General features: G+C 38.4%; 1 protein-coding gene across 2 annotated transcripts in view; it reads right to left on the bottom strand.

Moving 5' to 3' along the window:
- The window catches only part of glceb (glucuronic acid epimerase b), a 57,597-nt gene extending 34,924 nt beyond the window's left edge, over positions 1 to 22,673 (bottom strand). Inside the window, exon 1 of one of the 2 annotated variants that reach the window (XM_067583927.1) lies at positions 22,472 to 22,673. The gene's annotated coding sequence lies outside the window, so the exon portion shown is untranslated. Of the gene's footprint in view, positions 1 to 2,184; positions 2,318 to 22,471 lie in introns of those variants that run through there. The other variant, XM_067583937.1, reaches the window with a different exon arrangement.
- Positions 22,674 to 22,963: the final 290 nt, after the last annotated feature.

Raw genomic sequence — 22,963 nt, 5'->3', positions numbered from 1 at the left:
GGGGCCTCTTTTTTTTTAAAAAAAAAAAAAGGTTGTCATTTACATTTCTAATCAGTTTAATTTCTATAATTGTTTGAATTTTAAGCATACTGCAGTTGAACCAGGTCATAGTGTGAATTCTAGAAATAATCTCTTACGGATGTGTAATAAAGGGCAGTGGAAGTACAAGCAGCACTCCAGCTCCTCTTTTAGGTGGCTTAGCATGTGGCTCTCTGGGCTTAGCACTGTGCTGACACCGTTTTCATAGCCTTTACATTTTGTCCCATTCAATTGACCTTTCTTAAGAAAGCAGTTGACACCTTGCATATGAATCATGAACATCAACTTTATGGCTCACTCTTGTGAATACATTTTGAACATTAGGCTGAGGATATTTCTTTTTACGGCGGCTTGACTGAGAATGATATTAGGTCATTAATTATTCTAGTCGCTCCTCGTTTGCTGCCACCCTGACACAAGCAGCCATTTATCAGGACTTAGTAGTCAGGGTAAAAAGAGAGATGGAGACCCATCTGTTGGACATCCATAATACATCCATTTTCTCTGGGGAGTCAATGGCTGGCCAAACATTGAAGGATCACACCACTGATGCCACCATGGTGCCAGTTATCATTGACCATCTGATGCCCAGAGCAATATCCAAGAATTCAGAGTCTGCAAAGTGAAGAGCTCAACTAATTGAGATTTCTGCTTGCAGAGCTGGAGCGAACTGATTAAATGTGATCACTTCTTATCACACATTTCATCAACTCTGCCTCTGCCTGTGTACACACACACACACACATGCGCACACACACACACAAACAAACCGGAGGCTTCATGACAAACACACATTTTCACATTTGATACATCTCTCAATTTTGGGGTCACAATTCAATTAGAGTTCAATACCAGAGCTGTTGCATGGATAAAACAGACCGCTCTTCTTCCAGGTACTGGCTGCCTACACAGAGTATTATCAGAAACAACTAGAGACTTGAGAAACAGATACAGTACAGGAACATCAAACTATAGATAGTTAGTTAGTTGCTAAAAACTACTCAGCTCTTTGAACACTGAATCTAAATTTCATCTGATGGTCTTCTCATATAATCTCTAATAATCTTGCTTTTAATTTGACAAGCTTACATTATTAATTTCTAGTCGACATTGTGAGTGTATGTGATGTGTTATTGTGTGTAGCTTTGTATTTTGTATGATGTGTCCTGTGTGTTTTTTTGCTTTGTACTGTTCGTTATTGTGCTGTTATATGTTTTATTTGTGAAAGGGACTGCAAGCAAAGCTAACTCTGGTGCAGTTCATCAAATGTTAACATTTATGTTTAAAACTGTGCATTGTCCCAATAAATACAATACAATAAAAAATTCTCAAATATAGAAGAGTATTCAATTTGTCATTGGATAAGAGACAAAGCAGAAACAGCCTCTTTTCATGCTAATTTACAAAAGGTTAAATAATATATGCACTCTAAAAAGGTAATTGAAGCTCCTGCTTATTACTGATTCATAATGACCTGTCAAAACTGATAAAAATGAAAAGATCTGGAGTCATCCTTAATGTGTTCTGCGCTGAAAGAATACAATACTTCTACTTTCATACCGGTCTAATAATATAAAAGAAATGCGCACACTAAAAATCAGGACACTGCCAAAACAAAGACCTTTTCTTCACCTCTGAAAATGACTCATGCATTACTTTATGAACCTCTTATCATAGCAAAAAGGGATTCTGTTACCAGAGTTAAATCACTGAGCTACATTTTAAAAAGACACAAACCTGGAGGCCCTAAACTAGTCACCCATGCTAGGGCATATTCTCCCTAAGCACCGGCCCCATGCCAACGTCTCCCAACTCTCAAAACATTAGGGTAATTTTCACACTGGATTTGTGAACAAAGAGGGCTTCAGTGGGCCTGCATCACATGCTGAGAGATGTGTTGTGGCTGTCACAAGTGTTCAGGAATATAGACAGTAAATTCAGCTGTTTTTTAAATAGGCGCTTTGCATACATTTTAGGGGCTCTGTCTCTCCCTTTTTGTGCGTGTGAAGAAAAAAAAAAACGCTGGTCTGAAGCGGCGACTTACACCGAGATTGGGTGCAGCTGTTTCCTCCCATACAGGAACTATTTTTCATTTGTGAATTCCTCAACAAACATACTTTACCTCTGGCATCACAAGATACTCACCCTCCAGATAGACACATTTTTCTAAGCCACCTCTTGCATTTGGGTATTTAATCATGGTAAAAAAAAAAAAAAAAATCACGGTATGAGCGACACAGTTGAAAGCTGAGGCAACAAAAGCAAGCAGGCTCTGGGGAGGCAGGGGCAGGCGGAGTCAGTGCGCAGATGCAACATAAAACACAGGAACTTGAAGCCTGACGCTTCTCTGAGAGCCACTCCTGTTTTGCACTCCAACTCTGAACTGGAGAAATAGGATGAGAGGATAAGGCTTGGGAGTGGGAGGCAGCAAAGGCGAAAGGAAGCCGAGATGAAAGTAAATACGAGTTTGGAAGTTTTTGGAAGCTGAGTAAATACCCTTGGTGCCTGTCAAGACTCTGTGGTGCTCTCTCTGTAGTGAACTCTGCTTTCATGCTTGTAGGCGATGAAAAAGCTATAGCATCAGATTCCAGCAATAAGTCACAGAAGCAGAAAATAAATATATATATATTTACACACACACACACACACACACAAACACAACCTTCAGCAACAGCAACAAACCAGTTAAGGCACAAGAATTATTCATTATCTCATTTAGTATGCGGAAGCTGAAACTGTAAACTTACAGCCACCAAAGTGGAGACCACATGAGACTTCATTAACCGCTGATAATTCATTTTGCTGCTATCTTAGAGTTAAGGATTATCATGCTGTGTTAACCTTGATTTTTTAAAAGGAGTAGCCTAAAAGGAGGCTACAACTAATGATCACTAATATTTTCATTATCGAATCATCTGCAGGTTATTTTCTTGCACAATCGATTTCATCATTTGATTGACAAAAAGTCAAAAAACTGTGAAAAAAATGGCCATTACAAGTGCAACCAACAGTCCAAAAACCTTAGACATTCAGCTTACAATGACATAAATAGGGCTGCAGTTAACAATTATTTTCATTATTCTTTATTTTTTCAATTAATCAATTAGTTGTTTAGTCTATACAACGTCAGAAAATTTTGAAAAATGTCGATCACTGTTTCCCAAAGCCCAAGACGTCCTCAAATGTCTAATTTTGTCCCGACCAACAGTCTATAACCCTGAGATATTCTGTTTACTATTATAAAGGACTAAAGAAAACAGAAACTTTTTGCATTTGAGAAGCTGAAATCAGAGAATTTGGACTTTTTAAAAAAAAAACGTATCCAAACGATTAATTGATTATCAAAACAGTTAGTGATTCATTTAATAGTTGGCAACTAATCAACTGACTGTCACAGCTTTAGATATAAAAACATAGAAAAGCAGCAAATCCTCACATATGAGAAACTGGAACCTGCTTTAAAAATGACAAACGATTAATCAATTATCTTAAGAGTTGCCAATTATTTTCTGTCAATCAGCTAACTGATTAATCAACTAACTGTCAGCTCTAGATTGGAGCAGATCAGTTTAAACCATATAAAATGTTAAAATAAACACAATCAATATCCCCTATTTTTTACCTCAGAGTCAAAAATAAAGAGCCGTACCTATTGTGCAAGCAAACATATAGCGTATTGTGTCTTTGAACAGAGGACGGACACTCTTGCAGACTGAATACAGAAAGTCAAATGACACGAGAACACGTCCTACCAGCTTCTGTGTATCTGACGAACAGCTCTGAACTTGTTAGTAGCACAGACACCTCGATGTGAAAAAGGAGAGGGCTGTGCCCCAGCTGCCTTTCACATGAAGACAAGACTTGCATCTTCAGAACCTTGTTAGTTCTCTGAAAAGGCCACCGACTAGTTTGGAATATTAAGCAGCTCGTGCTGTCGGAAATCAAAAGGATTTTGGAAGAGAGTGGGAAGCTTCAAAAAGGCTTTGATGGTATATATCGCTCAATCTCCAGCAGATATGACGGGATGAAAAAATAAAGACGGGAACAAAGGGCGTCTGAGAGAGGAGGGTGGTAGAGGTTATTCTCTCTGAATTCTGCATATGCATATATCATTATTCCTCAATCAGAGTGTCTTGCTCTTAAAATGTCAGGACTTTTTCCACTGAAAAAGGTAAGAGAGAACGGGCAATACAGAAATAGAAAATAAAGAGGAAAGTGGGACACCAAAATGTTTCAGGTCATTTGTCATAACAGCCACACTCAAGTAAGATAAATGCACTTTCAGTAATGTCCAAATTCTGACCACATTTACAGCATTAATAAGTAAGTTACATGTCAGCACTGTTCCTTGCTATAAAGCTTTTTTTATACTCTGCATGGAAAAGAATGCAACTTCAAGATAAGGAAAACCAAATGTAATGAAATTTTGGAGGATTCAAAAAACTCTCTTTTGGTGTATGGTCTGTCCACGGCTGGTAGGGGAACACTAATGAGAGTTTTAGTTGGAGAGATACTGTGTCAGTATGAAGAAAAGAGGGGAGATATGATAGGAGCAGAGTAGAAACCCTTGCTATGATTTCTGTGTGTTTCACTCAATGCCCTCTAGACAAATCTACGGTCAGATTCCTGATGAATATGATGAGATCACCAGTGGTCTTTGCAAGAATCCTTACAGAAACAGACAGGTCCCATTCAAAGACTTAAAGGCATGAATGCATACTTTGTTTTTTGTTTTTTATTGGCGTGACGCTTAGCCAAACACGTTGATTTAATAACTTGCAGCGAGAAAATGAGCCATCACTTTGTAAAGTGAGTAGATTTAGCTTGATGTGTCCTTCCTTTCACTCACAGGAAAATAAGTTGGTGCCCTTGAGGAACGCTTTAATCCAGATGAAACACCTCAGACTTCCATATTCAACTTGAGGAGGAAAGGTCAAGACCTAAAGGCAGTTAATCACGCTAGAAATAATACAGCACACGGCAGAATCTGTTGTGAAATTCAATATGTAAAGCATCAAACTACAGAATTATCCAGAAATGTCAGGAGTCTTTAGGCAATCCAGCAAAATCCTAGAACATGTGTGGCAACGGATAGGGGAGCTGTCCAGAGGGAAAAGTAAAAACCTTGAGGCCATGCAGAAAAAATGGCTCTTTCTAGTTGACCTTGTACGTAGTCTTTTCTATATTCTGCAAGGTTACCTATAAGTGGCCCTTCCACACAAATTAATACTCCAGTCAGGGCAGCAGTGTGCTGCCAATCTTCTGTTTTCTTTCTTCCCTGTAATTGCTCTCGGATAAATCCTTCAACCTCTCTCCTTAGCTCTTAGGCCAGTTTCTTCTCTTCCAGTTCACCCTTACACGATACGTATTTCTATGGTCACATGGGAATATCTTAAGTGCATTAAGGCTATTAAACTAGTGTTTGCTTGTAATTTAGGTAATCCGGGAATGTCATCTCTCCATAAGCATCTATCAGCTTGTAATTCAGCTTCTAACCCAGAGTGTGTAGGTGGCTCGGCTGCAACGTTCGGACCTTGCCGTGGTCCAAATGTGTTTCAGAAGTGGTGCAGTTCAATCTAGAGCTGCGACGATTAGTAAATCAAAAGGAAATTAATCTGCAAATGTGAGAATTCACTGCTTTTTTTGGCCTTATGTTATAGTGAATTGAGTTTGTGACTGTCAGACAGAACAAGACATTTTATGACGTCATATTTTGCTGTAAGATACTGGGATGGACATTTTTTTTACTGTTTTGATGCTTAACTAACTAAAAAATTAATTGAGAAGGTAATCAGCGGATCAGTCGATAATGAAAATAATCATTAGTTGCAGTCCTGTTTCAATCAGTCTCCTTCTTTGTATGTTAAAACCATGATTAGTGAATAATTGTGAGATGAGAGCTGAGCCGACAAAAATAGACCAGGGCCAACCGCATAAAACTCTCTGTATGCACAAATACAGAAAATAAACATACGCATTTCTATTTGTATTCCTTTTGTAAATCTCTAATCATTGTGAAATTGTGTGCACGTGTACGAGCCCGATTTAAACTCCCAGAGTTTGCCATAAATGGAAATAGACACGCCCTTTTATCACATTTGCATATCAATACTTCTGCCTGCTGCAGCAGTTTTAATGAATGAAAAGAACAACAAAATACGTAACAATTTCACCAGTAGTGTCGAATTGGTGAACAGTTCCAGAGCAGCTGTCAATACAACCATTACACACGGCTACGCCTATTCATAGTGCTCGTATTATCGTCATTATCATTACTTCATCACATGTACCCTTAAAATCATTATAGCCATCATATCTCAGTCATCATAATCAATTATCAGTGAGGTAATGAATGATTTATTTTACAGAGCTCATATTGAAACAGACTTTTCAAAGTCGTTCATATTTAAGGGAAAATCATTTCCATCTATCATATCGCCTCCAGCTCACTCTTGAAAACAGTGTGTACACCTGGTCTGAAGTAACGAGTGAGATGCACGTATTCTCCCTGCATTTATAATACAGGTTTATGTGTGGGGAAACAGTGTGTGCATGGCTTTGTGTGTACGCATTGTTCATGCACATTCAATATAATTGTTTGAAACTTCACTCAAGGTTTGACCCTTTCCTGCTAGCTGAAGAAAAAAAAAAAGAGATCTACATTGTGTTGTTTTATTCTAAAGTAAAAAAAAAAAAGATGATAACATCACAGAGCTGTGCTGCATGTCTATTATTACTGCAGGTGGGAACATTAATTACTGCTAGCTGAAACCTTCTATTGTAGGTAATGATGCAAAAGCACAAAATTATTCCAAAAAGGTCCACTGAACAAAACACTTAACAACAAAGAAAACACACCTTGAGTTTTACTAAGTGACACCTGTGATTGATTCCTTTTTTTTCTTATCAATAGCTAGCTATATCTATGACAACACATTTATATGTACAGTACTTTTTCATTATATCACCGCACACAAACAAGGCACTCCTGCTGCTTGTACAATCACTGAGTCCCTTGCACATTAGATGGATAAAGTGGGTTGAAGATATGACATTGAGATAGGCATGGCCCATCAAATTCATCATTGCTAACAGGGCTGTCAGAGCTGAGCTGAATGAGGAATGTGCTACTCAGGAATGGGTATGCAGTAGGTATGAGCTTTGGAGGGACAGAGGAGGGGAGACATGTCTATACTTTGATGGTATAGCAAAGCCTATTTATTCATCTGCACTTCCTCATATATGTGGAGCTCTACAGAGACAGCAAATTCACTCCCTTTTCTGTCGTCAGCATTCCCAGAGCTTCTAGACTTCTGCAGCATTCATAATGAGAAGGCGTAACTTGAGTCTCATGCAAAAAACGATCATGATAGCTCATATAGTCCCCTAGATCCAAGCTCAAATTAACTAATACAGGTTGCTCACTGGTATATGAAAGCAAATATAGCAGTTACATGCCATTTGACAGAAACTGTGTAAGTAAAGGAAATACTTTGAAAGACCTCTACTGGAGAACTGGCTCAAACATTACAAGTAACTGAACTTTCACTCTATATTTTTTTAACAAGGAACAAACTGAAGGCCACTAAATTTAACATTAGAGAATTACCTGCAATTGACTTAACAGATATGGAGTCTTGAAAAGGATTTTTCATCTCTTTTGAAGCCAATATCGTTCTGTGGGCCTGATAAACTAACTATCTTCTCATAACTTCAAGAAGAAAGTCAATTTTACATCTGAACTCCCGCTCAGACCTAATCTCTTCTATCAGGCACCAGGCAGCACTGATTTACACCATTCATCTGAGACTTAAAAGGGGAATAGGACTTTACTCACTCACTAAATGTTTAATATTATTTGTGCTCCTAAAAATGATTCAGATTATCAATCCATCTGTCTACACCCATGTATCCGGGTCATCTAACCTGCTCATCTTTGTAGACTGTAGCAAAACTAATTTTGTGTCGGTATTTGAGAAAAGTTGTCTGAAATCGACCGGTTAGTTCCAAACTTAAATATGCTTTGGTTTGCCATTTTGAGCAGAAGCTCATTGGCAGAGATGCTGCTGAAATTATACAAAAAAAATATCCTGTTCATTTGTCAGAGGGAAGAGAGCAATTGAAAGTAAATTAGCAAGACTACAGCTAATGTGTTATTACAAAACGGTAAATAAATCAACTCATTTTACAGACATCAGATAATTAGATGAAATCAGATAAAATATCCCCTGCCTGTTTAGTGATTTAAGTTGGGAGGTTTTTTTGACAATATTAACGCTCATTAGCTGATTAAAACAATTCTAACAGATTACACTTATTCAAATCAATAAAAGACCTAAAATAGTGAGGGAAATAATTTATCATATTTAACCAGCACTGCAGCATAAGTCTGTTAATAATATACAATACAGAATAGGGATACAAAAGTCAAATGTAAATTAAATGCAGATTGTGTAGTATGTTTCTGGGCAAATGGAAGTGAATAATATGAATATGCAAAGAATCTGTCAAACACAACAATAGTTAAATATGAAACTAATCACAATGTTAATATCAAAAGCCTATGGCACTAATATTTGCAAATAGAGGATATTCTGACATTAACTGGCAATAGGAAGAGCACAGGTGTAAATACTAATAAAATTAACTATGGCTGAATTCCATGTAGCCGTGCCGGTTTCTGTGTCCTGGTATTGTGGATGCTGGCTCACTGTCAAACACTGTCATGACTTACTGGGACAGATGGACAGAGCCATCGTATATGTTATTAGTAACGCTTGTGCTTTTCCTACTATGACGAGTCAAAATACTGTGAAAAATATTAGAACTATCTCCTCTTTTCCATTTAAATTATTTTAATCACATGACATCTTGGGACTCTCACTTCATAAAACATTAAAGAACAGAGTACGCAGCCCATGATTATAAATGTACACTTTCAGCGCCATGGGGCATTTATAATGGTATATGTCTAATTATTAACAGCTGTGTTACATTTAGTTGTGCCAGAAAGCTATAGGAACTGGAGTGGCAAACAGCTTGGCTAGCTTTATTGTAAATCAACTGACAAATGAGGGCTCTTTCGACCGCAAGTAGTTTATCTTTATCTCAAGCACTGGGATGTTACCAAACATCCACGAGAGAGGCTACAATTGAAAAAAAAAAGTAGAAAACAAGTGCTGAGGAAGCAGTTGCATTGGCTGCAGCAAAACACTGCTGGGACATCCACTAGCTTAGTATGTCGAGCCAATCCAATAAAGACTTAACAGGTCTCTGGGGCCAAGGTCGCGCCTCCTACCTCAAAAGAAGGAAAACTTCATTTGCAAGCCTAATCAAGTGTGAATGTCACAGAGGCATAGCAGAGGAGGGTCGTGGAAGGCTAATTTTGCTCAGGGAAAATGAGAGCTTCAGAGCCTCCCAGTTTTGCAATATTGGAAGGTGTCGAGTTGTAAAGATGGCTATTAAAACAATTAACTAAGACATCCTTTATCCACACTCGGTAGTAAGAGTGGATGGCTCTTATGAGAGTGAATGTAAAATGGCAGCCAAGGGACATTTCACTACACAAGCAGCACCAAGTCCTTCAATTATAAAACTGGATGGAAAAGAACTCCTTCATAAATACGATAATCATTTGTAAGCATAAATTGTTATTCTGGGCAATTACTAAGGCAACATTAAAACACACTTTCTAGGCCCTGTTTGGGCACAGGGCCAAAGCGTGACTGTCCTAAAGTGAGCTGGACATCAGCGTCTTAGCGCCTATAAAAATGCAGGAGTCATTGTTGTTGGGAGGTTTTTACTCCTCTGCTCCCATTTCTAACATGGATGTAACAAATAAGGGTTACTGTTTGGGCTGTAATGTAGTTCAATCTTCCCTTGCAATATTAATCAAATATTGACACAAATTCAACACTTTGTGCTGGTACTTCTCTATAAAAAGCCTTTTATGTATGACGACTTGCTTTATGTTTTTTTGTTGATTTTTGTTCCTAGTGATATGTCGGTTCAGTTTGACTCTGGCTTGTGGATATTATGCATGAATTAAGTAATGGAACAGATGTTTTGAGTAAATAACACACAATTCAGACTGATGGTGACATGGGTCAACTCTGACCAGGCTCTGAATGGGCAAACACCATCATAGACCACTTGGATTAATATTTAGTCAAGTACGATATTTCAGTGCAAATACACTCTATGTGTAGACCTCACCATATTTTCTTCAGAGAGTTTCATTTTGTTTTCTTCTATTTTATAATTAAGGGGAAATTCCAGTTTTATTTTTCAACCTGGGTTTATTCTCATAATTGTGTTCATTTTGACTGTGGCATGTTAATGTTGCCCATAAAGTAGATCCCTATGGGTTTAGCTACAACCCTTACCCATAATGAAAATAATCAGTGGCTGCAACCTCACAATTATATGAAATTAAAGTTTATTTAGAAAGTGTTAGGTGGATCGTGCTGCCTGTCCAGATAATCGTTGTTTTGTGGAGTCCATGTTTACTAAATTTCTAAAGTAGACAAGTGTGGCAAGTACAAAGTTACTTATTGTCACAATGGCAACAATTATGAGAAAATACTTGAATTTTCCTTTAAATCTCTAATAAACACAAAGCAGGATAAAAAAAGTGAATGACAGACACACACTCTATTGGCTCAAATACCAACAACCAAGGACAGGAAAGACAAATAGCATGTTTGTCTAGCCAGTGCCAAGATAAGTTTTTGTGCCTCAATTCCATTATGGACTACAACTGTTTGAACAAGAGAATAACACAGGAACTCTGCAGTGAGTAAAAAAAACTGAAGTGAGAAGCATTCAGTTTGTTAGTATAACACAAGGAGTGTTATTAACTTTGGTTGCAGAGAGCACAAGATCAGAAACAACATGGTGGCATCTCTATTCACTGATATTGAACGCAAGAGACAATTCTGGCTGAGAGGAATTGCATTATTGCCAAATTTCTGGTGTATGAAGGGGCAGGGCAGTGGGCTTCTTGGGTTTGGGTACTGACGCTGTGACAGATAGGACAGAAGACAAAGGCACAAGCCCTCCACACATGATCATGAGCCAGCCAACCAGAGTATTTTGCTCCCTGCAGAGTGTTACAATTCCTTGGAAAGCCTGTTTGGACCCACCAGCTCTTAATCCTGCCTACATCTACGATACAAAGTCAGTGTTACAGCCACATTTTTCTGAATGTCTTGTTCATTATAACAAAGTATGGTGCATAATGAGACGGGGTGCATAGGTCCATATCTGATGTCTGCGTGCTTGGGGGCAACTGGGGCCACTTTCTTTTGTTGTAAGGGGAGGCTGGCGGTGCCTGGGGGAGGGCTAGGCCTCCAAAGTATGCAGACATAAGCTGTCTGTGTTGCCTTTGAAGCAGGCCATGGTTGGCTGTGCTTTAAGGGTCACAGGGCAAGGGTTTACAACATCCCACAGAGAGCCTGGACTCATCCAACCCCCTCAACCCACTGCCAAGAATTTACACAGAAGGGAGGATATCGGGACAAGAAACATGTAGCTCAAATGCTGAGAGAAGCAGCCATTATGCAGTGCTTGTTGGGCTGTGAACTTTTGAGTCTTCTCCATTTCAGAATCAGAATCAAAATCTTTATTGGTCAAGTATGTTTACATCCAAGGAATTTGACTCTGGGTTAGTGGCTCTTAACGTTCTTACAAAAAATAACATAATTTTTGGAAATATACACAAGGAATGACTATCTACAGGTGAAACCGCTTCTGTGAACTGTAAACAGGATACAAATAGTGCAGAGAAGAGTGCACAGAGTGCTGAATATTAAAGTACAACTAACTTTCAAACAGCAAAGGTCTACTGATTACCAAGCAGTTGATTAGTTTGATTATAATATAATTATAGTTCATATCAACAACACAAGACAGGCCTAAATTTAAAGGGACGTATCCTGCACACTTCCAGGTCTATATTTATCTACTGGGGCTTTACTGGAATATCTTTGCATGATTTACAGTTCACAAACTCCTAATTTATCTTAGACTGGCCTTTTATGCAGCCCCTCAGGTCAGCCTCTGATGAGCCCACTCTGTTCTGATTGGCCGGCTTCTGGAAGCGGCATCTCAGCAGACTTCCGGTGGCTCCGGAGGCAACGTAAATGAACAGTAGTTGTAGGATTTCACTTTTTTTTTTCTTGTTCTTTACTCAAAATGGAAACTTCTCAAATACATCCGTGCAAATGGAGCGTTCAGAGCAGGCTGAAGCCCCGGCTTTTGAATTTCAGGGAGTATTTTTACATATGTTCACCTTAAGTTGTGGAACTTTGACTCTGTCTAACATAAATATCTGACATGATAACAGTACAAAAATAACTGAAAATCACAAAAAGCATATGTCCGCCCTAATCAATGTGCCAAAACTATTGTTTGTAATGGAGGAGCAAACTTGACCTAAAATGATGAGCATTCTTTTCTGAGAAAATCCCTAAACCACCAAAGAGCTGCTACTTGCTAGGAAATAAAAAAGAAATCTATACTGAAACCCTGCAACACTCTTATACAGGGATGGAGACTATATCATGGATACCTGCCATCTAATGCCAGGATCAGGCTTCAGTCTATCAACCTGATAATGGCCTGACCCAACACATATGGGGCATCTGGAACACAAATGAGCACTGGGCTCAACAATTTCTTGTTTTATCTCATGTAGTGTGTCTTACTGGAGGACAATCTACACAGCTGATGTGACATAAGACTGGGGTATCAACATTTTTATGACGTCTCTCACCGTATTTGACAACTTTTACAATGTTTTATGTGATGCTGAATGAAGGAGATAAATGCTCTTCTACTCTAAACATGGCAAATTGAAAGAAGGATGATGGTGATGTACAGTGAAGTCGATCCCTGGCACCTCCTCCACCTCATCTATCGTCATGCGAGTCATGTAAGAGGCAAGCTAATGGTTAATGGTCAGGGTGGCCATGCCTCTTGGTCAAGAATGTATGACTCCATGATTTCCTCATCTGATAAATCTCAAAAGACAAAAATGTTGTGAAGTCTGATCTCAGCATAATACAGTCAAAATGTCCAAATGTTGAACGCTTGTGAGACCAAACATGAACTGCATGGAGAATCCAAATGATCATTAACACCAGTGTTAGATAACCATCAGAGGCACTGCAACAATTCCAGGGACCAGGGATTTTGCGCTTCAGGGGTTCAGGCTCTAGGAAGTGTCACGCATGCAGCCAAAACAGAGCAGCCCTTTGTCCATTTGCCTATTATTCAGCACCATGGGACAACCTGGCCTTGCCTGCATTAGAGACAAAAGTCTCAGCATGAGCAAGTTCAAGGAGCTGCAGCGATGGAGCTGACACAAACTGACTACCACCATCCTGTAGGAAAGACATCTACGTCATTTAGGCAACTTGAAGAAAAATAGAATAACAGCTTGTAATCCGTCACTTACAGGTAACTATAGCTCTCATTCATTACTTGGAACAGGTGCTATTGTGAGGGAAGCTTCTCCACCAACAAATACAAGGCCACGTTCTTTTTATTCTTCTTTCATTCAAGTTGTCTTTGTGCTCTGAGCCCTGATTACTAAAGGTTTGCTTTGTAGGATTGGTGAGGCTTTATGCGCTGATTCACATTTAAAAAGGTATACATTGTCTATATGTTGTTTTTTTCCCTATAAAACAATGTACTCATTAAAAATGATCCCTCTCAATCATCCCTTATGACCCACTTGAAGTGTGTTTGTATCTGCAGAGATCCTGCCCTCTGCCTGTATTTTCTTATTATTTTTCTGTGTTCGGGACGCTTCTGGGCGTCAACCTGTGGGCATTACCATGTTCCCACAAACTTTAGACCTTTGTTAATTCAAAAATGTTGTTGTTGTGTAAAAAAATGACATCCCCGGAAGAATGGGACGATTGTCCCATCTGGCTGGCTATTCAAAAAAATGCGGGGAACTGCCTGCACAGGTCATCAGACAAAGAAAAAGAGCTTAACAGAAGAGGCTGTTCTTGGTGTAAAATGGATGTTAAACTGTCCTGTTTTGTCGATATCCAACATCCAATCAGTAGGCTATTCAGCACAAGTTAATCATGAAAACATTCACAACAGTTTTGACAGCTTTCCTGATGATGGTGGGATTTGAAGAGCAAGAAAAAAACCTTGAAAAACAATTTTCTAGTAAACTTCTCAACTCTAATAATTCATTAAAAAAACTGTTAAACAACTTGCTAAGCTTTTTAAATTTATTTAAAAATCAATAGTCTGAATATAGATATAAGCATACATATCTTAAAAGTTTGTAATTATGTCACACTAACAAGGCTCGATAGAACATTTTCAGCTCGACAGAAAATTAATCTGCAGTATTTTTGGTAATATAACGTTAAAATAAAGGTCAAACTTTCTCTGGTTGCAGCTTCTCAAGAATATTTGTTGCTTTTCTCTGTTTTATATAATAATAAACTGAATATCTTCAAGTTTCGGACTGTTGGTTGGACATTTGATAACATCACCTTGGACTTTCTGACATTTAATAGACGACACGGTTGAAAAATAATCTGCACATTAATCAATAGTTAAAATAATCGTTAGTTGCAGCCATATATTTTACCACTGTAAAGTTCATACTGAATGCGGAGGACACCAAAGAACAATAAAACGAAGAATAATGTTTGAATGATTTGGCAGCGTTATCTCTTTTTGGCTGCTGGTGGAAAACAGATGGGAAAGCCTCGAGAGTGCAAGAAAAGCATCGCCACGCAGACCTCTCCTTTAAAGCTTAATTAAGATGATAAACACACTCCAAAAAGAGGTCTTGTAAACACAGATGAAAATAAATGTTACATTTGCTTTCTAGCTTTCAAACAAGAACAAAAAAAAAACAAACGTGTTTCATCATCTAAAAATGTATTAATTAGTTGATGACAATAGACAGAAAATGACCCTTTTTACAGTTTACAATTTACAGAAACCAACACAATAAGGAGAGACAAAGTACTTACATTAGCAGGCATCTTATCACTACGGCAGTTTCTACTAGAGCCAAGTATGAAATATGATAAGCATTGTTACATTAGTACCATCAGCTGGCCGAAGAAGGGGAGGATTTATACTGAAGCTGAAAACAGTTTGCTGCTCAAAAGACACACTTTAACTGACGAGCTACGCAGTGATATATGCTTTAGAAGTTCAAGCTGAAGACAGACAGTTGTCATGCAGACATCAAAATAATCCCTCTATATAAATAATAATATAAACAGGCCTAGACTGAGCGGGTGAGATCACAAACAGCTTTGAGTTACAACAACGCAGATGGGCTGCGTTTGCAGGGGTTATGTTGCTTCAGGTCCTGGTGAGAAGTGAAATACTATCCATGAAGTCCAGTTTGATGAATAAGTCTGTGAGTTTGAAGGTTAATCAGATGCCAAAACACAGCACAGTTGTCTAGACAAGATTTTACAATGCTGGGAAGTTATCACCATAATTATTTCATGGATGACATTGCGTTGCTGCTAAAGTGGAGCCAGTGGAGCCGAGATTTTTTTTCTTTCTTGGAGCTCTATGTGTCGGTGCCCCCGCTGTATCACCGGACTGTCGAGTCAAGTCAATTTTTATTTGTATAGCCCAATATCACGAATCACAAATTTGCCTCAGGGGGCTTTACAATCTGTACTGGCATACAACATCCTCTATCCTCAGATCCTTGATTAAGATAAGGAAAATCTCCCCAGAAAGCCTTTAATGGGGGGGAAAAAAACGGAGGAACGCTCAGGAAGAGGAGGAATCATCCCTCTTCAAGGAATGTGCACAGGAGCAGCCATTCAAATGAATGACATGACTGCATTTTTTCCACGTAGAGCTAAAAGTCAGTCTGACTGCAGCCTTAGACCTTGCTGCTATTGATCTTTGTTGAAAAGGCATGTCCAGACTCGGAAAAACCTTATACTTAACAGCATAATAATAAGGAACGATATCCTTTATAAGCAGCTGCATAATTCATATCCTGCCGGTGGATCAAAGACAGCCAGCAACGGTATCTGGTTTAAGGATAGCAACTTAGCAATTACTAAATATACACGGCACAGGAGTGGACGGAGTGGAATTTGGTTTCTACTTTGCTACCACTCTGCAGTTCGAGTGCCTGTTAAAACTTAAGAGTTCAAAATAAAAACACTATTAGCGTTTGACAGCTTCCTGTCCTGTGCACGTCAGTGTTTCAAATGGACTAAATATTTGAAACTAAAAGAGAGAAGTTCAGCCACAAGGACACAGAGTGGAAAAATGTGCTGATTAAGGACACTCATCAGAGAAGAGACTGAAATGGCTTTGGAAGGACATACATCAACGATAAATCAAAGCAGAAAGAGAGAAAACTGCACTCCGCCAAATTCAGCAGATAGAACCAGATAGGACCCTACGTTCAATATTTACTGGGGATGACAAACAGAATGGGAGGGAATATGGGTTTAATATCACCACTATGACATGTTTAATATCACAGAATCGTGAGGACTTGGTGAAACTGTGCAAGTAGCCTCTCCCGTTGAAAGACATCAGAAACCATGTGAACAAAACAGCAACATACCGCATCTATGAGTCTCTGTGACTAATGCCTTTGTACGTGAAAGATAACACATAAAACAGTGTTATTGGATGATGTAACTTAACATTTAGAGGTACAGTCATCAACTCTTTATAAAGGAAAGTGTGTAAGTTCAAGTATGGTGTGTGTCTTACATACACAAGCCTAAAAAAAACAACTCAAAATAAGATGTGAAATTCTAAGATTACACACTATAAAAGGAGTGAAATTGTGGTGATGAAAGTGGATAAAAACATCACGCTGTATGATGTTTTCTGTTGGTGGAGCAACTTTTGAAAAGGTACATTTTGCACCTCAGCAGGAAATTGCCTTAATGCATCTAAGAGGGGTGAATAGAGCTGTTGATCAATACCAGTGACTAAAGGATTACTTTGCCAGGTGCTGAGATTTATGGATTTCAAAGCTCTTTGTTTGGGTCTGAACTGGTTGCTGGCATTTCATGTTTCACTCAGAATCTCCTTCCTTCCTAATGAAGTGTTATTATGTGTTCTACATTTCATTGTGTTCATATACAGTACCAGTCAAAACACATTTTCTTGTTCGAGGGAATGAGAAAATGTGTCTGTTCCAAACTTTAGACTGGCACTGTATATATATATACACACACAGTATAGACACAATATTTTGCAGCGTGATATACCATATTCTGTTTACTAGACATTTCTATCTGCTCTGTGTTCTGGTTAGCAAGCTGCCAACTTCTATCAGTGTTACTGCAATCTGCCACCACTCAAAAATAGCACAGAGCCACACTCTATGGAACAAGGTTTTGTTTCTACATCGTTGTTAATGCATTTATGAATGCCTCTCCTTGCTACGAAACCAAACTCCAAACCACATAAAAACTTCTTATTCTTATCCTATTAATTAGAAATAAGATTTACTCCAATTCTGTATTATATGGAGATATTTTTAACTTCCCAACAGCCATCTGGTACAAACCTGTGCACCTTTTAAGCTGCTTTAGTCAGTATGTGGTTTAAAGTAGTAATTCTGCAAAACCGAGCTTGCATTTCTTATTAGTTTTAAAGGTTGCAACATGCAAACCGAGACACTCACACAAGCAGTAAAATGTTAAATTAAAATAAAAGTTGAAATAAAAATAAAAAATGTGTAGGTTTTACAGATTTACTGCTTAAACAACTTAACCCACTCCAACATGTTCTTATCAGATGTCTCATAATAATAAGGTAGCACTGATTTTGAAATATTAATGGTAAAAAAAACACCTTCTACAGTACAACATAACAGTGGAAAATGATCTGGACAGTAAGAGAAGGTATGTTACGATCACCAGTCACACTGGAAATGTTGCATTAACTGCTTCTATATCATATATTTATTCATATGAAAACACAAAGTCATATTCATGCAGGTGTTTCATTTAAGAGTGTGAATATATGCAGAATGTGTGTATGGGTGTAAGTTCTATATGTTAAATGAGTGAAGATTCAGAGTGGGAGGAGAAAAAGAGGAGAGAGGGAGATACCTTTCTAGGTAAAGGCATACATGAAAAAAGTGATTACACACACACACACACACACACACAGTAACCTAACTACCATGAGAAATCTGAATTAGAAAATTTAACAACTTAAAAAAAAACTGCTCATTCAGAGAGTTTACATGGTTGACAGTAACCCGATTCAGCAAAGACCTGAATTTATTTGATCATTATGTTTATGTTTCGATGGATGTGTGGAAGCCAGCAGACAACATAAATACGTGGAAATTAATGTCTTAGTCATACCAAGAGAAACTACCGATCCTCACTTCCATCTTCCACCTCACTTCCCACTAGAGGAAGCTCTGCTTTGCATCCGCTTCACTTCGATGCCTTTCTGGTTCATGCGTACATTCAGAGCACCAAATGAGACCAGACAGCACCGGACAGCGAGTTTGAGAGATGGTTGCCAGGCTGGCAGCCGGGAAACAACAGGATGGTTTCAATAACTTCATAATTCACAATTGACAGTTTCTCTTTAATTACACCCCATATTTCAGAAATGGATAAATGATTCAGTTACATAAACATTAGATTACTAAGTTTAACTAAATTATCTTAACTAAGGCTCCACTGACTTGCTTTTTCCAGAGTTTTGACCCCATTGCACTAAAATTAGTAGACTGAACTTAAAGGTAAATTACAGCAGGTGGAATAATAAGTGTGTGTGGGGGTGTCCGCTGTTCAGTCTAGTGGATACATCTGCCTTTGATCTTGTCGTTTGCTCTCTGCTCTTTATTAGCTCTGCTTTGAATCTGGAGTTTTTGATTCTCTTTCATTTTGTGTTGAGTTGCTTCAACGTTTGTACAACTCTGATTACTGGTGGTGGTTATACTCCACACCTGCTTTGAGATCCAGTGTATCCGGGCGACAGATGCAAAAAATGGTTGCCAGCAGGAGCAACTAAAAACAAAATGGTTGATGTGGTTGGTCCAAAACTGAAAACAGTTACTCTTGAACTCTGCCAGACATGCATGTACATGCTAAAATAAACATAGTGACTAAGCAAATATTCAGGTGGGTAAATCAGGTCACACACTCACTCATTTTGACTGTGGTGTATACATGAGATAGTAAGCATGAACCATAACTGATTATAACCAAATTATTACTGAACACGTGTATACATGCATGGCCATACATAGAGGTAGGCATGTGATTAGTACGATGGAATTTAGGGGAAATTTAAACATGTTTCAGCTGGCTCTTAAGCAAAATGTTAAATATTTAAGGTATTTGGTAGTCTGTCGCTACTCGGTAAAGACTGTGGTGTAGTTTGAAATATGAAACTCAAATTATTGCAGCTTGCAGGGTAAACCTAGTGTACAACTTTCATCAAAACCATTTGAAACTTGACCTCCCTAAACTGGGCATAAAAGAGAAGCTGTTCAACCCACTCCTTTCATTCAACTGGCTATTTGTCACCATAGACATAAGGTTATTTGTTGTGTTGAGGACAGATGAGAAGGCCTAGGACACACTGTAACACTGCTGCCTATGAGGAATACTCTTAATTCAGAGATCTGCAGGGTGCAGAATAGCAGAGATGTGAGCATTGCAAGCATTTGAATAAATGAAAATCAGCACATAATTGTTCTCCTAAACACTATGTTTATTCCCCTTCATCTAACTTCATCATTAAATCCTTCATCATTTACCAGGTCACTCTTGTAAAAAGAGATTATGTATCTCAAAATTGTTAATTAAGGTGAAATAAAAAAATAAATTGTTTATGGGAATTAACAGTGCTGTGTTGCCTTATTTCACATCGATGAGCGGAGTACAGATGCTTGTTACATCAATTAGATTACTCAGAGCGGTTTTTACTAGACGAGATGTCAAGCAATTAATAAGATAATGTACATTTTCTAAAGAATTTTTGTAAAAAGAACAAAAATCTCCCGCTATTTACCTGTTATGATGCCTTTCTGGGTGAATACGGAAACAGGCTGATACAACAAAGATGCACCAATGAACGCTATGACATCCTTCCTCCCTGTGGCCATTTTCATTTTGTTTTCTACTTGCAGTGTGATCACTCCTTCATACAGTTCAATATAGGGCTGCAACTAATGATTATTTTCATCGTCAATGAATCTGTCGGTTATTTTCTCAATTAATCAATTAGTTGTTTGGTCTATAACATGTCCGAAAATGGTGAAAAATGTCAATCACCGTTTCCCAAAGCCCAGATTCAACCTAAAATTTCTTCTATTGTTCCAAGCAACAGTCCACAACACAAAAATATTCAGTTTGCTGTCATAGAAGACTAAAGAAAAGAGAGAATTTGGACTTTTGTTTTTAAATGAATCAAAATCAATTATCAAAATAGTTGCCAATGAATTCAATAGATGGCAAATAATCAGTTAATCAACTAATCATTGCAGCTCTATTTCTATGAGTGTTTTCTTTTTCATTTTCCATTCATACTGTATATATTTCTATGCTTGTAGAACATACAGCAAGTTATATACACAGTAAATTCTAGCATAGATGCACCTTTCTATAATATTTTTAGATAGTAATATTGCAAGACAGATACACCTTTCTGTGCAGTTTACACATTACATATAGTATATTTCTATGAATTATACATCTTTTCACAATGTATATCAAGCATCTTCAGCACAAACAAATTCCCTTGGGATGAATAATGATATATCTTATCTTCTCTATTGGACACTTAGTAGGGTATGGCCACATAACTCCAGTCAGCACCCTGAAAATAGCTTAACGTCAACTACAGCAGATCCTTAACAATGCACACTGTTAACAGCTGTGTAGCTACTAAAACAGAACAGGATTAGATTGTAAATGAGTGGTATGGATAGACAGTAACATGTGTGGTCAAGGTCAGTATCATCCACTAAGAAGTAAACTGTTATTGTTGTATCCCCAGAAGCACAACGGCACACAAGTGGTCGTTTACCTTCAGTTTATAATAACAGGACAGTGGTGGAAATGTGTGGCACTTGTGGGAGGAAATGTTGTGGGAGAGAGAAAAAATCTTTGAAGATGGGGAAGTTTCCGCACATTGCAAAGAGACATTATCTCAAAGTAACTATTCAGTGGCTACGGCTTGTGGGTGAAAACACGATGCTGAAGTTAGCTTCCGATTTGGGGGTTACGGGGAAAATTAAAGGAAACATAAATAATGATATTTAGTGACTGATTCTTCGTTTTTGCACCACTAACACTTACAAAAGAGTGTAGCAAAAGCCTTAACGCTGTTTAAACCCACTTTCAACATATGAATGTGAAAACAGCCTTCTAGTGTCAAACTCTGTACACACATCCAACTGAAGGAACAAGAAGGAAAACATTTTTGAGTGGAGGAGGACTTTAACTTTCCCCATCAAGTCCCCCTCCACTCGAAAGAAGATAAGTTTCTCTGTGCTCGGTGAAAATCTGATTTTAAAGGGGTGGGCCTACGAGCAGGAATTGTCACATCAAAAATAGTTTGGAGCAATCCTGGTCTAGTATGCAACTTGCACATGTGTGATGTGGAAACTTGAAGTCTGCAGCTCACATACACTGAAAATGGACTTTTCAGTGAAGTAAGAGACATCGCATGTCCAGCAGTTAAACTTCTGAAATTAAATATATTTACATATTCATTCATTCTGACACTTTTTATGAGGGAGATGGAGTACATGCCATTTTAAGGCTTTTAATTATACTTTTTTTTTATTATTCAAAGCAGAGTATTTAAAAGTCTGGAGTGGCGTTTTAATTTTTTCCTTTAACCCCGAATCGGCTGTTAACCTCAGCGTTGTGGTGAAAACATTTATTTACTGGAGACCAACTGGAGGCTAGCCACCCAAGTTAAGTTTGTCCAGTTTCTGACCAGGTCCAATCACACACACACACACACACACGCACACACACACACACATACACACACACACACACAAATCTGTCATGGCTAACCTCATATCATAACCTTTCTAACAGGACAACAATATCAAAAGCTGTGATTACTGTTAACCAGCTAGCAAGTGAGCCCACAAACAGCTAGTTTATAATAAGCAGATGTGTCGTTAGCATACAAGCTAAGACAGAGTCAACAGTGAGCTTTGAAGTTCCTGCATCCTCCTCCTCTGGCTCCGTTAACACAAGCCGACCAGCTTGGAGGTTTTCATAAAGACCTGACGGGAAAGTGTTTCACCAGAGTAACATGTTTCAGGGGAGGAAACGGAGACAGGTGGGGTTTAAATGCCGCTTTGCTGGAAACAGAACTGTGAAGATATGAGCTAGCTCTGCATATGAGAGTCTGGACAGAGGAAGCCAACAAGACGTAACGTTAGCAGCCTTACCTGCAGGAGTAAAGGTGTGGTACAGCACCGGAGTTTGTTCACGGGACGCCGGCAGTAGTTGTTTTATCGGTTGGTCGGTTAGTTTAAAATACTTGTGGTTAACCTCAGGCTGAATCGCCGTTCAACCGGAGAGGACTGACTGACTAACCGACTGGGCTGCCTCGCAGCCACAACAGCGACTGACTTGAGCTCAGGATCTGCTTCTCACTGGGAAGGATCTTCGGTATCGCGAGATCAAGCAAAATCCCGGGCATATCCGCGAGCCAATCAAAATAGACCACTGGAGCTGAGCAATTGTGCAGTAAGTGCATTGTGGAAAAGACTGAAGAGGCAAATGTGACACATAAAATAAAATAAATATAAAATAATAGTGCTTTTGTGTGAAATCAGTCACTTATATAGAAATATAAATGATATATAGATAAACCTTTATCTTGTAAGCTGCTCATAGTAATTTACATCATGCACATCAGCAATTTATGCCTAAATTGC

This window comes from Thunnus thynnus, chromosome 1 (genome assembly GCF_963924715.1).
Source record: "Thunnus thynnus chromosome 1, fThuThy2.1, whole genome shotgun sequence".
Classification (NCBI taxonomy): Eukaryota; Metazoa; Chordata; class Actinopteri; order Scombriformes; family Scombridae; genus Thunnus; species Thunnus thynnus.
Note: the sequence above shows the minus strand (reverse complement) of the source record. Positions and strands in the feature narration are given on the sequence as shown.